Source organism: Scyliorhinus torazame, chromosome 7, assembly GCF_047496885.1.
Source record: "Scyliorhinus torazame isolate Kashiwa2021f chromosome 7, sScyTor2.1, whole genome shotgun sequence".
Taxonomy (NCBI): domain Eukaryota; kingdom Metazoa; phylum Chordata; class Chondrichthyes; order Carcharhiniformes; family Scyliorhinidae; genus Scyliorhinus; species Scyliorhinus torazame.
Genome location: NC_092713.1, coordinates 124,524,171 through 124,544,864, shown reverse-complemented (window position 1 = coordinate 124,544,864; position 20,694 = coordinate 124,524,171). Strand labels below are relative to the sequence as shown.

The window sequence follows — 20,694 nt, the reverse complement described above, 5'->3', positions numbered from 1 at the left end:
TTGGGAGAGAGAATTGGATGCAGTTTGGATCTCAGTGGTTTGCGACTCACAGCGAGGCCTGGGAGCTGTAAGCAGGCTACAGGCAGTTAAGGCTCAGAGAAGTTCTGGGAGCCATTTATAGCTGGGTGCAGCCAAGAGACTGGAGTTCAGAGAAACCCTGGGGCCAAGCCAGCTTAGCGGTCTGTGAAAGAATTGGAAGTGTGCCGGTAATTAGTGGTGGGAGCGCAGCTTTGTGACTCCCGTAGAACCCAGTCTCAGGTGAAGAGATTGAAACACTGGAAGATGGGCAATCATAGAAGCAATTTGAGTTGGTGTAGTTTTTGACGAAATGCAGAGGCCTAGGACATGATTTACCGGCTGTTTACGCCGGCAGGAAATTCCAGTTCCATGCTGGCACACAGGAGTTTCCCGGCGACGGGATCGTTAGATCCTGCTGGCAGGCCACCTTCCACGGCAAAAAACATGTGGCGGGGTAGTCGGTAAATCCCGCCCTGTATCTTTGAAAGTGAAGAGTTGACATCCCCCATGTTGGAGACAGAGCTTTAAGGAGATTGTAGCGCACAAAGACTCCGAGAGACGAATAGAGTGAAGTCGATGAGGCTTTATTAAGCGTGTCTGTTCCCCCGCAGCTCGATAGTAGACTGGCCTGCGGGGGAGGACTCCGGCATCTTATACTCCGCCTTCAGGGCGGAGCGAGAGGTCAACGGCCAACCAGGACCCGGGATCTGTCAACCAATGACATTAGGGCTTCCAGTCCCACATGACCCCTAATACAAACTACCACATTCACCCCTTGTCAAAAATGAACCCGGCGGGGTGATGCTTCGCATGGTGGTAAGGGTTTACAGGGCTGGTCCTGGGAGGAAAACATTCATATGGCAATACAGTATGTACAATTTTGTCCTGTTTCAACTATTTACAGAAGGTATCGGGAGAAAAAGCAAAATGTTCTTGTGAAAAGTCCATATATTGATTCTGGTCGTCCGTGTCGATCGCCTCGGCCCCGGTGGTGGTGGTGGTGCTTGTTCCGGTGTTGTCGTCTCCGGGAGCCTTACGGTTTCAGCTTGGGCTTTATTCTTGGTCGGGCCTGAGGGGAGGGGAACCGATCCTCCTGGGAAGGGGGCGGTCACGGGGTGCGGCGGTGGCAGGAAGGGAGGGGTTTGGGTGAATGGTATCGGGGGGGGGGGGGGTGTGTGTTGCCGGCGGGCGCCAGATCCCGCAGGGAGACTGTGTCTTGTCGGCCGTCGGGGTACTCCACGTAAGCGTACTGCGGGTTCGCGTGGAGGAGGTGAACCCTTTCGACCAACGGGTCCGCCTTGTGTGCCCGCACATGCTTTCGGAGCAAGATGGGTCCTGGGGCCGCCAGCCAGATCGGCAGCGACGTTCCAGAGGAGGACTTCCTAGGGAAGACAAGGAGACGCTCATGAGGCGTTTGATTAGTGCTCGTACACAATAGCGACCGGATGGAGTGGAGAGCGTCCGGGATGATCTCCTGCCACCGTGAAACTGGGAGGTCCCTGGACCGTAGGGCCAGTAGGACGGTCTTCCAGACCGTGCCGTTCTCCCTCTCTACTTGCCCGTTCCCCCGGGGGTTGTAGCTGGTCGTCCTGCTTGAGGCTATGCCCTTGCTGAGCAGGAACTGGCGCAGCTCGTCACTCATGAAAGAGGACCCCCTGTCGCTGTGGACGTATGCGGGGCAACCGAACAGTGTGAAGATGGTGTTCAGGGCTTTAATGACTGTGGCCGCGGTCATGTCAGATCAGGGGATGGCGAATGGGAAGCGAGAGTACTCGTCCACCACATTAAGGAAGTATGTGTTGCAGTCGGTGGAGGGAAGGGGCCCTTTGAAATCCAGACTAAGGCGTTCAAAGGGGCGGGAAGCCTTAATCAGGTGCGCACCATCCGGCCTGAAAAAATGCGGTTTGCATTCTGCGCAGATGTGGCCGTTCCTTGTGACTGTACGGACCTCCTCTAAAGAGTATGGGAGGTTGCGGGACTTGATAAAGTGGAAAAACCGAGTGACCCCCGGGTGGCAGAGGTCCTCGTGGGGGGTTTGGGAGAAAAAGGCCACGGGTCTGCCCGCTTGGTTAAGGTTGGCCGCTAGAGCTACGTCGGAGGCGTCGCTCTCGACCTGGAAGGGGAGGGACTCGTCGATGGCGCGCATCGTGGCCTTTGCGATATCCGCTTTGATGCGGCTAAAGGCCTGGCAAGCCTCTGTCGACAGAGGGAAGGTCGTGGTCTGTATTAGGGGGCGGGCCTTGTCTGCGTACTGGGGGACCCACTGGGCGTAGTATGAAAAAAAACCCAGGCAGCGTTTCAGGGCTTTTGAGCAGTGCGGGAGGGTAAATTCCATGAGGGCGCGCATACGTTCGGGGTCGGGGCCTATTATCCCATTGCGCACTACGTAGCCCAGGATGGCTAGCCGGTTTGTGCTACAAACGCACTTGTCCTCGTTGTAAGTGAGGTTCAAGGCTTTGGCGGTCTGGAGGAATTTTTGGAGGTTGGCGTCGTGGTCCTGCTGGTCGTGGCCGCAGATGGTTACATTGTCGAGATACGGGAACGTGGCCCGCAACCCATGTTGATCAACCATTCGGTCCATCTCCCGTTGGAAGACCGAGACCCCGTTTGTGCGCCAAATGGGACCCTTAGGAAATGGTATAATCGCCCGTCTGCCTCGAAGGCTGTGTACTTGCGGTCACTTGGGCGGATGGGGAGCTGATGGTAGGCGGACTTGAGGTCCACGGTGGAGAAGACTTTATATTGGGCAATCCGATTGACCATGTCGGATATGCGGGGGAGAGGGTACGCGTCTAGTTGTGTGTACCTGTTGATGGTCTGGCTATAGTCTATGACCATCCTTTGTTTCTCCCCTGTCTTCACTACTACCACCTGTGCTCTCCAGGGACTATTGCTGGCCTGGATTATGCCTTCCTTTAGTAGCCGCTGGACTTCGGACCGAATGAAAGTCCGGTCCTGGGCGCTGTACCGTCTGCTCCTAGTGGCGACGGGTTTGCAATCCGGGGTGAGGTTCGCAAACAAGGACGGGGGTTGCACCTTGAGGGTTGCGAGGCCGCAGATAGTGAGTGGGGGTATTGGGCCGCCGAATTTGAACGTAAGGCTCTGTAGATTGCACTGGAAATCTAATCCCAGTAATGTGGGGGCGCAGAGTTGGGGAAGGACGTGTAGTTTGTAGTTTTTGAACTCCCTTCCCTGCACAGTTAGGGTAACTATGCAGAAACCTTTGATCTGTACGGAGTGGGATCCTGCAGCTAGGGAAATCTTTTGTGCGCTGGGATAGGTGGTCAAGGAACAGCGTCTTACCGTGTCGGGGTGGATAAAGCTCTCCGTGCTCCCGGAGTCGACTAGGCATGGTGTCTCGTGCCCGTTTATTAGCACCGTTGTCGTCGTCGTCTGGAGTGTCCGGGGCCGAGCTTGGTCGAGCGTTATTGAAGCGAGACGTGGTTGTAGTAGTGGAGCGTCTTCCTCGAACCCCGTGGAGCCGTCGACACTGGGGTCCGTTGTTGCCGTCCAAGGTGGCGTCGGGGATGAACAAAATGGCTGCCCCCATACATCGCACATGGCTGGGGGGTCACAAGATGGCGGCGGGGGTGGACAAAATGGCCGCCCCCATGCGTCGTACAGGTCTGGGGTGGTCCAAGATGGCGGCGCCTTCCTCCCCTCATGGTGGCCGGGACCCAAAATGGCGGCGTCTGCGGGTAGATTTGGTTAACTGGGCGGACATAGAGACATTTCAGTGCTGCGAACGCCGTCTGGAAATCCCCCGCGTCTTCGATGAGGGAGAAAATTTCCGTGCTTAACCTCGAGTGCAGGACCTGTAGTTTTTGGTCTTCTGTGACCCGGCCGGTGGCCGTTCTGAGGTAGGCCTCGAAACAAGTCTGCCAGTGCTTGAAGGCTGCTGCCGCGTTCACTGCGTGGGGGCTGATCCTCAGGCATTCCGGGATGATCCTGAGCTTCATAGTCCTTTTTAGGCACGCTTAATAAATTGTAGCGCACAAAGACTCCGAGAGACGAATAGAGTGAAGTCGATGAGGCTTTATTAAGCGTGTCTGTTCCCCCGCAGCTCGATAGTAGACTGGCCTGCGGGGGAGGACTCCGGCTTCTTATACTCCGCCTTCAGGGCGGAGCTAGAGGTCAACGGCCAACCAGGACCCGGGATCTGTCAGCCAATGACATTAGGGCTTCCAGTCCCACATGACCCCTAATACATACTACCACAGAGATATTGCAACTCAGAGTGATCGCTGATGTCTGGATAGGATTTGTCTTGTTTATATCTGCCATTTAATGTGTAGTGTAGCATGTCCGAGAATAGTTTGCTATTAATTAATATTTACTTCATGCTAATTATGAATGTTAGACTATCCAATAGAAAGAATAATTTGTTTCACTTTTTTAACCTTGTATAGTAAAGTTTTTTTTAAACCATTCAATCTTGTGGATTTATTCTCATGTAACTGGGATTTCAAACTTTGTCGACTTTGAAAGGTTACTTGGTCCCTAACTGGATCCTAGCATATCCAGTGAGTCCATTCCCTACTCTTTACCCACAGCTCTGCAAGATTTTATTCTTTGAGTATTTATCCAATTTCTTTTTGACAAAATCTGATTCCACCACCCTTTCAAAAGCAGTGCATTTTAGGAAGAAACAACTTGCTGCATAAAAGTTTTCTCTTAATATTCCCTCTTTTAACTGCCAAATATTTCCTACCTGCCTCCTCCAGTTACCAACCATTCTGCTACTGAAATTAGTTTCTCCTCATACACGCTGTCATGGTTTTCAAACCCCAATCTCCCCTGAGAAGAATGAAAGGGGATCTTATTGAAACAAATAAGATGCCGAGGGGGCTAGACAGGGTGGATGCTGAGAGGATGTTTCCTCGTTTGAGGGAATCTATGAGTAAGGGGCACAGTTTCAAAATAAGGGGGTCTCCAAATTAAGACGAAGATGAGGTGGAATTTCTTCTCTTAGAGGATCATTGGTGTTTGGAATTCTCTTCCCAGAGCAGTTGAGATTGAGTCATTGAATACATTCAAGGCTGACTTCTATTTTTGTTTAACTGAGGAGTCGAGGGTTATGAGGGACAGACTAGAAAGTGAAGTTCAGGCCCTAATCAGATCAGCCATGTTCTTAATGAATGGTGGAGCAGGCACGAGGGGCCGAATGAGCTATTCCTGCTCCTACACCTTATGATGTGGAGATTCCAGAAACATATATAAAGACAAAGTCAAAGATGCAAGACAATGCTTTGAATACAAGTATTTGCAGGTAATGAAGTCTTTACAGATCCAGAGAGAGAGGTAACCCCAGGTTAAAGAGGTGTGAATTGTCTCAAGCCAGGACAGGTGGTAGGATTTCGCAAACCCAGGCCAGATGGTGGGGGGTGAATGTAATGTGACATGAATCCAAGGTACTGGTTGAGGCTGTACTCATGTGTGCGGAACTTGGCTATAAATTTCTGCTCGGAGACTCTGCGTTGTCGCGCGTTTTGAAGGCCGCCTTGGAGAACGCTTACCTGGAGATCAGAGACTGAATGCCCTTGACTGCTGAAGTGTTCCCCAACTGGAAGGGAACATTCCTGCCTGGCGATTGTCGCATGATGTCCGTTCATCCGTTGTCGCAGCGTCTGCATGGTCGCGCCAAATTTACCATGCTTCGGGACATCCTTTCCTGCAGCGTATGAGGTAGACCACGTTGGCCGAGTCGCACGCCTATTTCTTATGTTCTTATGTTTTCTGCTCCAAGGTGAACAACTCCAGCTTCCATAACTTTTCCAGGTAAACTAAAATCCCTCATTCCTGGTACAATGCTGGCAATTCCTCTTAATCGTTTCGAAGTCTCTGACGTCCATCCATAGTGTGGTGCCCAGAATTGGATACAATACTCAGCTGAGGTCTAATCAACATGATTTCCCAACTGACTCAGCAAGATTACCTGGTAAACAGATGAGATGCATATCAAGGAGGGTCTGGATGCAATCTGTGGTGAATGATTACATCTTAGCGGTGGCAGCGATATAGTTATTACTGCAACATCCCTCGGGTTTGCGAGAGGGAAAAACGTTACCTCTGCTACCTATCCTGTTAGGGAATTTGTGCAGCTCAGGCAAGGACAGAATCAGGCCCATCTGGTATATTTCCCACTACTCGATATCCTGCAGATACTCTGATCTGCATTCATTATGTGAAAAATGGACTACGCTTGGGAAGGGAAGGAGATCTCGTTAGATCTCGCGAGGTGTAACGAGGCTGAGATATAACGGCCTTGTCGCATATCGAGTCGGGCGCGATGAGGCCGATAAATCGCGGCCTATATTCTTGATGATCGGCATCGTTGATTGTGTACAGTCTGTAAAAGATAGAACTCTGGGAATATTTCCTTCTGCCAGGAGCATAACATTATAAATTATGCCCCCAAGAAAGGACAACTTCAGAGATTTGGACCCAAATCCACTATCTCCTAACTTTTATGGCTCTGGCTGTAACAGTGAATATTCCTGATCACTATTAAGGTGCAGAGTTCAGTCATTTAGAATGATGAGCTCTCTACAAAGCTGTTAAGACGTTCAAGAGGAAAAATATTGCTTGTGTAGTGTCGCTTCTTGAAACTCCATTGATATCACTGATGAATGCAACATGGATTAGATACATAGTGGCCTGCAACATTGCCTAACCTAAAAAATCAATGTAGGCTTGCTTTGCAGAATGCTACGTCAACAAATCTCTCCCTCTTTCATTTTATAATCAGATGCGATTGGTGTTTAATATAAACTCTGAAAATCCAGGGTCCTGAACTGGCTGTTTAGTACCAGGGTTTTTTCTGCTGCTGTTTAACAGGAAGCTAATGAAATCGGAAACAGAAAGCTTTCTGAATATTTTTTAATTGAAACAAAATGTGCAGTTGCATGTACAACAGTGTTTCAGTGGAAATTCTCATACTATTATCTAATATTAGTATCTAATATTAGTGGATATTTTTCCATATACTCCTTGTTTGCTGGAAAAACAGGTTGTCAATGGAGCACACTAATACTGAGTACAATCCTCTGTCATCTGCTACAGCGATGCAACATTAATGATCTTTCAGTTTCTAGGCATGAACAGTCCATTAACAAATAACAGAACTGATGTGTTTATTTGGTTGTGACTGACTAAGGAATAGTTAGTGACGTAGATATGTTAGAACAATATTGTACAAATATAACTATTTACAGATATACATGACTACAGATGTTACTCAATCTAAGCCATGAGCTTTCTCCTTCTAGGCTCTTAACCGCATGCCCTTCTCTTGCATCATCATGTGGGTGACACTGTGTCTCCCATCCCACACATTAACCATTTTAGCCCTAACATCCTAATGCTACGTTGGCCCCAAATATATTTTACTTTTATCGTTACATACAATTCTTCCCACAAGTCTCTCGCTGGAATTTTCCAGCCCTTCCGGCCAGTGGGATCTTCCGGCCCTGCGATGGCAACTCCCTGCGGCCTGTTTTCCGGTGACAGAGGGTGCGGGGCATGCAAAGCCCCTTAGACATCAGCGTGATCAGAAGGTCCCCTCACCACCCAATGGCGAGTTGCCTCCACTGCTGGAAAATACGCCTGGGTGGGGGGTTGGGTGGGTGGAGGGGGCCGGGGGAGGGGGGGAGGGGGGGGGGGGGGGATCCTGCCGTCTGACGTCATAGATTTAATCAGTCTGGTGGTTTTAAGACTCTCCTTGATCGTGCCATTGTGAGACTTGGAAGATCAGTGCTCGCCATTGAGACTTGTTTGGTTTGACCTAATCTGTGAATTCTCGCCCCCGCCGGTTGCCGAATTCTCCGGCACCGGATATTCGGCGGGGGTGGAAATCGCGCCGCGCCGGTTGGCCCCCCCCCCGGCGATTCTCCAGCCCGCGATGGGCCGAAGTCCCGCTGCTGGAATGCCTGTCCCGCCGGCGAGAATCAAACCACCTCTCTTACCGGCGGGACAAGGTGGCGCGAGCGGGCTCCGGGGTCCTGGGGGGGGGCGCGGGGCGATCTGGCCCTGGGGGGGTGCCCCCACGGTGGCCTGGCCCGCGATCGGGGCCCACCGATCCGCTGGCGGGCCTGTGCCGTAGGAGCACTCTTTTCCTTCTGCCTTCGCCATGGTCTCCACTATGGCGGAGGCAGAAGAGACCCCCTCCACTGCGCATGCGTGGGGATGCCGTGAGCGGTCGCTAACGCTCCCGCGCATGCGCCGCACGGCAAAGTCATTTCCGCGCCAGCTGGAGGGGCACCAAAGGCCTTTCCCGCCAGCTGGCGGGGCGGAAATCAGTCCGGCGCGGGCCTAGCCCCTCAAGGTGAGGGCTCGGCCCCTCAAGGTGCGGGGAATTCCGCACCTTTGGGGCGGCGCAATGCCGGACTGATTCGCGCTGTTTTTGGCGCCGGTCAGCGGACATCACGCCGATTGTGGAGAATCCCGCCCCTGGTTCTCCAAAATGCAATTTTATCTAGATCTGGACTTGATTAATTTTCCTCTCCTTGCTATTGTACCTCTCCCCACCTATTGGTTGTGTCTTCTGATTGGAGTTTGTGGGTTTATCATTTTTTTTGGTTGACTGTGTTCTCTATCCTTGTGTGTTGAGGGGACCCTGGTTTCTGCTGACAGTTTGGTCTGTCTTTCTTTACTTCTTGAGCAATGACTCCTCCAGCCTTTGGTTCATGAAGTATTGGGTGATCATGGACTGCTGCCTCTGGAACTAATTGTTTGGGCAGGACAGGAATCTGTAAGGAAGGCACTTAATCAACATCTTCTATTCCTCCAAACTCCTATAACCCTGGTGTAGCAGTGAGATCCATTTCTTCTAACCTGGAAGAAATGGATATTGCCTGGCTTAGTCCTTTCTCTGGTGCTGAGCTTATTTGACTGCTTGCTTTAATAAAGACATGGGGAGTCCACACAGAGTAAAGTAAACTAGATTTATTTACAATACGATAGATCCCTACCCGGTTCCTCTCTGGTCAGTGCCGCACTGGCCGATATTTTATACATTGGTTAATTCGAATTCCTCCGACCCCAGCGGGGGAGCTTGTACTCTGCGAGGACCACGGGCAAGATAATCCTTCCCACCATGTATGTCCTGTGCGGGATATTACATTCCTCCCCCTCAAAGTCCGAAGACCCCCTTTAGGACTGATGAGTACAAGGAGGAGGAGCAGGTGGAGGACTTTGGACTCTCTTTGACTCCAGCAAATCGTTATTTACCTGATGTGCCGGATCAGTCAGTGTATACTTTGCTTGTGAACGTCATCTGCATCAGGAACGCCATGGTGCTTCTTGAGGAGCAAGTGGAAGGGGGCCAGGATGTTTGTCAAATTCCAAGATGAACCGGCCATTGTAGTTTACCATTCCAAGAAAAGGGCAAAGCTCTGTGGCATCTCACAGGGTGGGGGCCATTTTGATGGCAGTCACTTTCTCGGTAACTGGGTCAGGCCGACCCGATACCCCAAATATGTGACTTATTTCACATGAAACACACACCTCGCAGGAGGGCCCCATGCTCCGAAAAACCTTCAACACCGCCTCGTGGTTCTGCAAATGTTCTTGGTCCGTGGTCCCTATAACTAGCACAGCATCTGAATAAACCACAATGCCCGGCAATCCGCACAGAATGTTCTCCATGACGTGCTGAAAGACTGCGCATGCCGAGGATAATCCGAACAGGAGCCGGGTGTATTTATAGTGACCCTTGTGCGTATTGATCATGATGTACCTCCGTGACGATTTATTGAGCTCCAGTTGTAGATAAGAGTTGCTCATAGATGGGCTTTAGAGTGGTTTCACAGGTCGGCGCAACATCGAGGGCTGAAGGGCCTGTAATGCGCTGTAATGTTCTATCTATGTTCTATATCCAATTTTGTAAATGTTCAGCTTCCAGCCAATGTGGCATAAAGATCCTCAATGCATGGCAAAGTATAATGGTCTAACCTCGAAGCCATGTTCACGTCAATTTATAGTCTTCGAAGTGGCGTCTAATCAGTGAAGCTCAAACTCTCCAAGTGACGAAGCCCATTCACAACATTCTCCACTAAAGCGTAGGGAACCGGGTGGGTACGAAAATATTGGGGCTGGGCCTCCAGGTCACCTGGATCTTGGTCAGCGCTCCTTGAATAGTATCCAAGCTGGACTGGAAAACCTTGGGGAACTTGCTCAGTACCGCACAAGACCAACAGATCCCACTTGGAGGAATAGTTGCCAATCCAACTGGAGCTGGTGCAGCCAATCACAGCCCAACAAGCTAAAGCAACTACCTTGCACAACAATGAGGGGAGCAGATTGGCACCCATAGACTACCGAAGTAAGGATGGACCCCACAATATTCAGTATTCCCCCGTATAAGTGGCCAAACAAGCCGCCCTCTCAGCTAAAGTCAAAGTATGCACAACTCGTTTAATAAGATGGTGGTGCTCTGCGCCACCACAGAAACGGCAGCTCCCGTATCCAACTCCATTTGGAGCATATGGCCATTTACCTGTATCGGGATACGAATAGGGGTCACATGGTGCACTGTCAAATAGTTCAGCTGCATCTCAGCCAAATCCGTGGCCTCTTCTCAGTCATCCAGTTACAAGGCCCGGCTCTGGGGCTGACGCCTACCTTGACCATGGTGCCTGGAGCACTGGCCCTCCTGTTGCCTGTGGTTACGCCTAGATCGGTGCCCACAATTTGCATACGAGCTGGATTCGCCTTCAGCCAAGTCCGAGGATGTCCCACGTCCCGATGGCTGGCTCTTCGCCATGAGGCCAGAGTCGCCGTGGTGGTCAGTTGGGGTTGTGTGGATACCACGTGAGGGTATCATTTCCCTCCATCCCTGGTATCTCTTGGACACTGCATTCCACGCTTTCTTGGGACAAAGAGTTCCGCAGCGCCTATTGAAATGTCAGGGATGTTTTGGCCAAACGTTTTTTCTGTTTTTCCATATTATTTATACCACAGACCAAATTATCGCGGAGCATATCTGATAAAGCAGTTCCATACACAAATCTTGGCTAACTTCTTAGCCGTGATATGAACACACTGCTGGACTCAGCGCGGGGCCTTGTTGCTGTATTAAATCAATACCCTTGAATGATCACTGAGGGGGTCAGGTTAAAGTGTTGCGATACTAGTGCCATGAGTTGGTCGAACTAATGCGTATCGGGCACCGCGGGGTATGTGAGACTCCGGTCACCCTGAACGTATGCGCTCCGCAGTCCATCAATAGTATAACCATCTGGCGCTCATTCTCCGTGACGTTGTTGGCCTGGAAGCAGTAGCACCTCCTTTCTGCAAATTGGTTCCAATCTTCAGCATCGGCGTCACATGCATCCAAACAGAGTCATGGCAAAATAATCTGTTCCAACCTGGGTCCAGAAAATCGGGGAGGTGGCTCAGCCGAGTAGGTTGCAGCATCAACAATAAACCAGTTTACTCCTCGTCGCCTGTGTAGTAAGGAGATGGGAAGTCTACGCAGAGTAGAGTAAAGAACTAGATTTATTTACAATACGGTATATACAGTACACTGTAGATCCCTACCAGGTTCCTGTCTGGTCGGTGCCTTACTGGCCAACCTTTTCTACATTGATTAATTAAAGTTCCCCCACCCCTAACAGGTGAGCCCGTTCTCTGCGAGGATCACAGCAATGATAATCATTCCCACCTTGTAGGTCCTGTGCAGAATATTACAATTGAATCCTTGGATACCATCGTTGGAGGATGGATAGCATGGTTGTACTTACCAAAGGGTCACCATTGTAAGATGAATGTGGTAGTGCTAAAGTGTATTCTGTCGCCTGAGTTTTGTTTTCCACCTACTCAGCCAACACACAGTGATGAAGATAGTTGCTTGCACTCAGGTCTTCGTTGCTCCCCTTGGTTCATTACCACCTCAGTAAGAACAAGTTTACTCTCTGTCCCCAGTGCAGCTTCTTGGAGTAAGGCTGGATTATCAGCCTCAGTGAAGTGTCAAAATATCAGCATTGAAGCACCAATCAAGGCCATCATGGCATTTGGATGATTTGAGGGGCTCAGATTTGGCATAATCGATGACTGTCAGTTAATTGATGTCGACCACTGTTTTGATGAGTTTGAAGTCAACACAGGTTTCTTTCCCTCAGAAGAGAACATTTCTGATTGTGAATCACATTTATTCCGCAGGATTCTCCGGCTCCCCGCAGCGGCCCCCCCAGCAATGCTGCGGGCCCCAATGGGCCGAGCGGCCACCCGTTTACGGACAGTCTCGCTGGTGTGAAATGGACATGGTCCATCACGGCGGGACCTGGCTTGTCGGCCGTCTACCGGGGTCCTCAGAGGGGGCGCGGGGGGGATCCGTCTCCGGGGGGGGGGGCACCATCGGTGGCCTGGCCCCCGATCGGGGCCCACCGATCGGCAGATGGGCCCGTGCCGTGGGGGCACTCTTTCCCTCCCTGCCGACCTCTGTAGGGCTCTGCCATGGCCGGTGCGGAGGAGAAACTCTCTGCGCATGAGCCATAACACGCCGGCGGTTCTGCGCATGCGCGGGACCACGGCGGCCCTTTCGCGCCGGTTTGTATGGCGCCAACCCCTCTGGCGCTGGCCTAGCCCCTGGAAGTGCGGAGGATTCCGCAACTTCCAGGTGGCCTGGCGCCGGAGTGGTTTGTGCCGTTCTTTGCGCCAGCGCGGGCCATTCCGCCGATTGCGGGGTTTCCAGTATTTGTTTCTTTGCGTATTGGAGAATTGCCAGTGCCCTGGATGACCATAAGCTGCTTTCCCCTTTGATGGGGAGCTGACTGGTGATGATTTAACCTGAGGATCACCACACCTCAGGCAAGGGGCAAGGTTGAGAAGGCAGGGACTTCATGAATAACCTCAGCCAATACAGGAATTGAACTTACGCTGCTCTGCATCAGCTGTCGAGCTAATTGTGATAAATCGGCCCCCAAGAACTGCTTATAACATGCCCATGATTGGTAGTTTGATCCCTTGTGGATCATGTAACGGGTTTTCAGTTGTCCTTAGCCATAGCTTTACTAGCCATGGTTCTTTATCAGACAGGGCTGTCACACTTGCTCCTGTATCCAATTTGAAATTAGTAATGTGTCCATTGACATAAATATCCCCATTGCAGAAAATGTAAATTGGATTTTTTTATCTCGCCTGGGAAACGTCGTTGTTGCTCTTTTTGGTGTGACTCCTCTATTTCATTAATGACCTAATGTGCAAATATTCTCCTCTTATGTTCTGTGTAACTAGCTGTTTTAGTTGTGCGCACCCTTCCCAAGTGTCCAAACCTTTTATAATGAAGTGGAGATGCCGGCGTTGGACTGGGGTGGGCACAGTAAGAGGTCTGACACCAGGTTAAAGTCCAACAGGTTTGTTTGAAATCACTAGCTTTCAGAGCGCAGCTCCTTCATCACTCACCTGATGAAGGATCTGCACTCCGAAAGCTAGTGATTCCAAACAAACCTGTTGGACTTTAACCTGATGTTGTAAGACGTTTCACGACGAATGCATTCTGCAGTGTGCACAGTACACTGTTCACATTTGTGGGGCTTAATGGCACAATTAAACTGGCATGTTTTAATCGCATCTTGCAATTTTGTTCCATAAAGTGACTTTCCCTGGAGGGCCTTTGACATTCTTTTGTTTAATAAGCTATACTGTCATTGAGCGTTTTCTGAACCGTGGGTTATCTTTCCATTTACTGTGGCTCAATTTTGCTGATTAACCTCTGATTGTCTAACTAACTGTATTGTCTTCTCCAAAGCTAAGTCTTCTTTGGATTGCAGTGGGTCAGATAGGGTGTCGTTAGTTACCCCGACTATGATGCGGTCCCATATCAGTTCTGCTTTGAGATCATCACATTGTCAACCTACAGGCAGTCGATACAGGTCACTTGATAAAGATATCAACTGATTCACTAGGTTTCTTAGCAATTTAGTTAAACTTGGCTCATTCTAATATCTTGTTATGCAGTTGTGGAAATAATTATCAAAGACTTTTAAGTCCTCTTTGAATGGATAACTTGTCTTGCTATGACATCATGAGTAATTGCTCCAATAGCGTACAATAATGTATTGACTTTTCTGATTGACTGTTCAATCCAGATGCAATTCTAAACTTAAAAATCTCTTCCTCCATATTGCCCAATTCTGTGCTTAGTCTGGCCCTTCCACACACGCAAATTGTTTTGGCAGGGTAAATTAGGACATCTGCCTGGACTTTTTAAACTTCCACTGCAGTAATAGAGTCTTCCTGGTCATCACAGGCAATGGCACTGACCCGGCCTGTGGGTCGTACTGAAACCCATGATCACTAAAATGGAATTTTCTCAGTTTGCCTACTGATGGCACCATTAATCTGAAGATTTTTATCCTTTATCAAGGTTTGCTCACCCCTTCTCGATCATCGTCGGATTCTTTGACTCTGCTGCTAGATCAGGATGCTTCATGGGCCACCACGTGGTGTAGCCCTTAATAATCTAAACAGACAATTTTCTTTCTCTGCCTCTCAGATTCCACACCCACGAAGGAGGTCTTTTGGAGATTTTTCCATTGCCTCAGCGAAGTCTTCAGTTTTGGCACCTTTATACAGGCCAGGCTTGCAAACCTTTTTAAAGTTGATTTTCAGAGATTTGCGGTGTGCCACCATGTTGTTACTGGCTACAGAACAATAGTAGAGACATAGAGATGTCTGAACAGTAACTGGTTTATTGTATGAACATGACTATTTACAGATATACAAGACTACAGGTTTTACTTAGTTTAAGTCATATGAGCTTTCTCTTTCTTAGTCATGTGACTCACTCTTACATCATCATGCAGGTACTGTTTCTCCCATCTCACATATTAACTCTCTCAGCCCTGATACTGAAATAGGTACCTGCACAGTGCTTCTCTTGTGCAGGCAAGTGGCTTATTCTTTAACAAGATGAAGGAAAAATAAACAGTGGAGGCTAAGAAGATGGGAAAAGGGAGTGAGAGTTGAAGCATTTAGGAAACTGGGTGGGGAGGGCGTTTGTGTAGCTCATCTGTAGGCAACGTAACAAGGATTTTGAAAGCAGGAAGCGATTAAGGGAGGCACCTCCTAGAAACAGCATCTCACTGACTGAGAGAATAGAATTGGGAAATGAAAAGTAACCAGGGGCGAGATTCTCTGACCCCCCTGCCGGGTCGGAGAATCGCCGGGGGCTGGCGTGAATCCTGTCCCCGCCGGTTGCCGAAGTCTCCGGCACCAGAGATTCGGCGGGGGTGGGAATTGCGCCGTGCCGGTTGGCGGGCCCCCCCGCGCGATTCTCCGGCCCGGATGGGCCGAAGTCCCGCCGCTAAAATGCCTGTCCCGCCGGCGTAAATTAAACCACCTACCTTACCGGCGGGACAAGGCGGCGCGGGCGGGCTCCGGGGTCCTGGGGGGGCGCGGGGCGATCTGGCCCCGGGGGGTGCCCCCACGGTGGCCTGGCCCGCGATCGGGGCCCACCGATCCGCGGGCGGGCCTGTGACCTGGGGGCACTCTTTCCCTTCCGCCTCTGCCACGGTCTCCACCATGGTGGAGGCAGAAGAGACTCCCTCCACTGTGCATGCGTTGGAAGCTGTCAGCAGACGCTGACGCTCCCGCGCATGCTCCGCCCGGAGATGTCATTTCCGCGCCAGCTGGCGGGGCACCAAAGGCCTTTTCCGCCAGCTGGCGGGGCGGAAATTCATCCGGCGCCGACCTAGCCCCTTAATGTTGGAGCTCGGCCGCCAAAGACTTGGAGCATTCCGCACCTTTGGGGCGGCGCGATGCCCGTCTGATTTGCGCCGTTTTGGGCGCCAGTCGGCGGACATCGCGCCGTTTCTGGAGAATTTCGCCCCAGATGTCACAGGAGAGGAGGATATGTGTGTATTTTTAAAAATATTTGTATTAAACAATTTTCATTTATAGCAAACATTCACCGCGATCCTCCGCCTCGACAGGAGAATTCCCGACGGCGAGATTCACTTGTGCTTTTAAAAATCAAGAAACAGGCACTGTGGCTGATGATAGGGAGAGAGGGTGTAGGACACAAGAGGCATGACAGGGGGCTGCCGATCTTGACACTGGCGGTGCTGGCTGAGGGGTAAGGGGGTGGCCCTGTCAGGGCCAGGGGGGGGTGGCGGGAAGTGGTCAGGAGACGGGCCGTGAGGCTGGGAAAGCACCCCATGTGACTGGGGTGGCATCCAGGCATGGACTGCCATTTCTTTAGCCTGCAAGGCAGCCATCTTGCTTCGCATCCCACTGCACACCCACCGTGGCCCGCGGTTCTGCAAAGTGCCATTGGCCATATGGGTGCCCCCACCCAATACCCTCGCACCATACCACCCCACCCCCCCCCAACCCCCCCCCAACCACTCACATGGCCCACCCAAGGGCAGCGCCCACTGTAGCCCCGACAGGGGGGGGCCAGACAGGAGCCACAGAGCATCCCACTGGCAAGGGGAGCACCAGCCGATGGGACCCCTGGCAGTAGGGTCGGTGCCAGGGCCAGAGGGCCCCAGGGTGCCAGCCACTGGTGGGGTCAGGGGTGCGGAGATGGGGGAGAAGGGAGAGAGGGAACATGCGGGGGCAGGATCTGCAGAGCTAACCAGGGCCACGTCTAGCCTGTTGGACTTAATTGGGCACGGGAGTATGGACCATGCTAAGATGCCTGTCTTTCATCCCCTGCAGACAATGAGTATTGGAATACAACCAGCAATGGTGGCCTTCCTCCTAGCTGCTGCAGCCCTGGGGGATGCGCTGAGGCTGTGCGAGCTGAAGCTGCTCGAGGAGGAGGAATCTGCAACAGCAGAGCCTGCCCCAGAAGAACAGGAGGCAGCTGGTGAGGACGGAGAGCCGACCTCCCAACAGGTGGAGGAGGAGGCAGAGGAGGAGGTGCAAAGGAGGAGCCACATGAGGCCTTGTGTGTATCGGCAGCGCCTGTCATTCAAGGAACTGCCGGACCGGGCTCATACCGTTGAAAACGCCGGCTAAGCAGGGGGAGAGTGCTACATATCTGCCAGATCATGGCACACCTGGCACCGCAGTGAAATGGGGGAGGACACCCGCTCCAGGTGGTCGTAAAGGTGCCGGTCACCCTGAAAGTCTACGCAATGGGTTCCTTTCAGGCACCGAGTGGGGACCTGTTCGGGATCTCACAGTGCTTGGTGCACAGGTACATCCATGCTATCATGGAGGCCCTATATGCCCAGTCGGCACAATGCATCGATTTTAAAAAAAAAATGTTTTTATTGAGGTTTTGTAGTATACAGAACAAGGATAAGCGTGGACATTCTTATTCTTATTGGCTGTTGGCTACGAACACATCTTGGAACAACCGGGTGAGTGGCTCGAACGTTTTGTGGAAGCCCTCCCCCGAACCTCAGATGGCGAATTTAATTTTCTCCATTTGGAGAAATTCCAATAGGTCAGACAGCCAGTCTGCAGCTTTAGGTGGTGCTGCCGACCGCCAGCAAGCAGGATTTTCTAGTGGGCGATTAGGGAGGCAAAGGCAAGGGCACCCGCCTTCCTCCTCATGAATAGATCTGGCTGTTCAGAGATCCCGAAGACCGCTACTCTCGGGCCCGGCTACACCCTCATCCTTACCACCTTGGATATTGACTCGGTGAAGGCTGTCCAGAACCCAGCAAGTCTGGGGCAAGACCAGAAGATATGGGCGTGGTTGGCCGGGCCGCCTTGGCACCATTCGCATTTGTTCTCCACAGTTGGGGGCTTCTACACTGACAACAGATTGACAACGTTCAAAGAACTGACAGAAAATTGCAGCTGATGGGGGGAGCAAACTAAGGTACTTGCAGATCAAAAACTTCCTCCAAAGGGAAACAAGGACGTATCCATGACCCCCACAACAATCACTGCAAGAGGACCTACTGGACGCGGACATCCTAGGGGAAGGGAACTGTGGCGACATGTACCAGTGACTACGAGCTGGGCTATCACCCAACTGGACGAGACGAGAGAAAAGTGGGAGGAGGACTTGGGGCTTAAAATACAGTGGGGATTCTGGAACGAAGCACTGCACGGGGTCAACTCTACCTCCAGATGCGCATCTTTCATCCCCTGCAGACAACGAGTATTGGAATACAACAGTTAAGTTGGCATGGTGCAGGGCACAGTATAGCGTTAGGGGCTAGGGCACAAATCTGTATAAGCACATGGGTATATTCATCCTGCTCAAACCCCCTGTGTTAATGTGCAGTCATGCCAGAGCTGTGGTATTTGCAGCGACCTCCGGCTTCCCGCAAGTGCAGGGTGCCATCGGCAGCAAACATGTAGCATTAAAAGCTCTCCAGGGTTTATCAATAGAAAGCTGATCTGTGATCACTGAAATCAGATAATGCAGGTCTGTGCAACGGAGCTCATGGCCGGGATTTTCCGGGGGCGGGGGAATCCAAACCCGGGGGTGGGGGGGGTTGGGGGGGGGGGGGGTGCCATGGTGGTCTTGTTCGCGATCCGGGCCTATGGATCGGCGGGCGGGCTGGTTCCGTGGGGACCTACTTTACTCTGCGCCAAGCTCCTGTAGGGCCCGCCATATTGCCCGGGGGCCGGCGCAGAGAAGGGAACCCCCGCGCAAGCATGGAAGTACGGCGGCCATCCCCCATCGTGGGCCACCGTGAGGGCCCCCCCTGGAGTCAGATACCCTTGTCCCCCCTCCAGGACGGCCCCTGCACTCTCACCTTCCATGTCCCGCCGTGTGGGAGGTGAGTAATCTACGCCGGTGGGACTCGGCCAAACTCGTTGGCCACTCGGCCCATCGGTGTCCGGAGAATCCCGCCGGCGCCCGAAAAATGGCGCCGCAAATGGGGATGCCGACTTCTGACACTAATAAACATTATTATTATTATGTGGCTATTCTGAAATGGGCTAAGCACTCCACCAGCGCTCAGTATGAAACAATTACACATTGTGCGGTCCTTTCAACCATGGTTCCAACGTTTCACTGGCCATGGTATCCTTCAGTAGGTAGAAACAGTGCTGCAAACATCAATGCACTCAAGGCAGGATGACAAGAGCTCAACAAGGTGGCTGAAGGAGGAAAACCATAAGTCAATGGTTATCACTTGACTGCCTGAAGACAGATCTAAATCTAGACAGCACCATCTCTCCAATTGCCACCTCTCATGCATGACTATTGGTGAGGTTGTGTCCTGATACTGAGCCCCATGGTGACTTTCCTCTTCAGGACGATGTGATCTACAGCACGCCTTCGAGTTAGGCTACCTCAGGCTACCTTTGTAAACACAGAGAGGCATTCAGCAAGAACTATTGTGTGATCATTGACAAGCAATCATAATCCTGCCTTCATCAGAAGCCAAGTTAACACCCGGCATTGCCTTGGCGTTTGGGAGAGATGTGGCCTCGTCAGGATTGGCACAGCATGTAATAATAACTTTGTACTCTCATAAATACTGAAGAGCATTCAGGAGATGTGCAGGAGCATTGTTTTCATCCCATTTCAGTCCTCCACATTTTCAATCTACCAGAGTACAATATGTACGAGGAACCCTAAGACTCTGACTGGTCTGTCACATAATAAAATCCATATTGATTGTCCTCCTGAGGCCTAACACAGCAATTCCATCAAGCAACACCAGGCGCAAACTAACTAACATCTTCACATGTCATAGGCCAGCATCATCAGGCTGGGCACGCACCTCTGACATCACACACTCATTGCTAGCTAGCAGACATTTCAAATGTCACCAAGTGCAACCAACTTGCAGTGCTCTGCATCATGCATGTGGAGAATGGGAACTAATAAAATATGATGTTCAACCATAAACATGACTGGTGTGGTGATTGTCTCTTTAAGGGCAACAGAGCTGGGTAAGAGTCATATGGCCTCGGTGACCAATGGGGACACAGAGTAGGGAATCACCCCAGGTGGGGGAGTTCTCCTAGGCAGAGACATTTTTAGAGCTAGCTACAGCCACGAGGCTGCTGTACAATTCTTATTAATAAATGCTTTTTTTGTCCACGGATGAAGTCTATGAAAGTACATCTTTACATATTGTCAGGTGGATGTACCTTTAAGAAATGGGTGTTTAGCAAATAGCTGCCTTGATGTCAGAGTGTGGGTAGAGCTGGGCTGTCTGCCTGTCTTTTTACTTTTGTTTAGAGCTGGGAACTATAGGGCGCAATTCTCCGATATGGAGCCGAAGTGTTCGCGCTGTCGTGAATGCCCTCACGTTTCACTGCGGCGTGAAGCGGGCCCTGGCACAACCGATTCTACAGGGGGCCAGCACAGCGCTGGAGGCATTCGCGCCACTCCAGCCTCCTTTCGTGGTGCCAAATGGGTGCCTCGCCAACCCGCGCATGCGCAGTTGGGCTGTGCCAACCTGAGCATGCGCGGGGGACTTTAGCGCGCCAGCCCCGACCAACATGGCGGAGGTGTTCAGGGGCCGGCCGCGCCATCAAGTAGGCCCGGGGGGGGGGGGAGAGGCCGGCCCGCTGGTTGGTGGGCCCCGATCGTGGGCCAGACCCCATCGGAGGCCCACCCCGGTGAAGGAGCCCCCCACACCCCTACAGGCCGCCCGCCGACGGTTCCTGTAGAGTTCCCGCTGGCAGCGACCGGGGTGAATGGCGCCGGCGGGACTCTGTTGTATCGGCGCGGCTGCTCGGCCCATCTGGGCTGGAGAAGCGGCGGCCCCGCCGATTCCAGCTGCCCGCGGCCGGCGCAACGGC

At 51.7% G+C, this 20,694-nt stretch overlaps 1 protein-coding gene across 11 annotated transcripts in view; it reads left to right on the top strand.

Moving 5' to 3' along the window:
* The window catches only part of ptprc (protein tyrosine phosphatase receptor type C), a 521,790-nt gene that overhangs the window by 176,460 nt on the left and 324,636 nt on the right, over window positions 1-20,694 (top strand). The gene's annotated exons all lie outside the window — the stretch shown is intronic.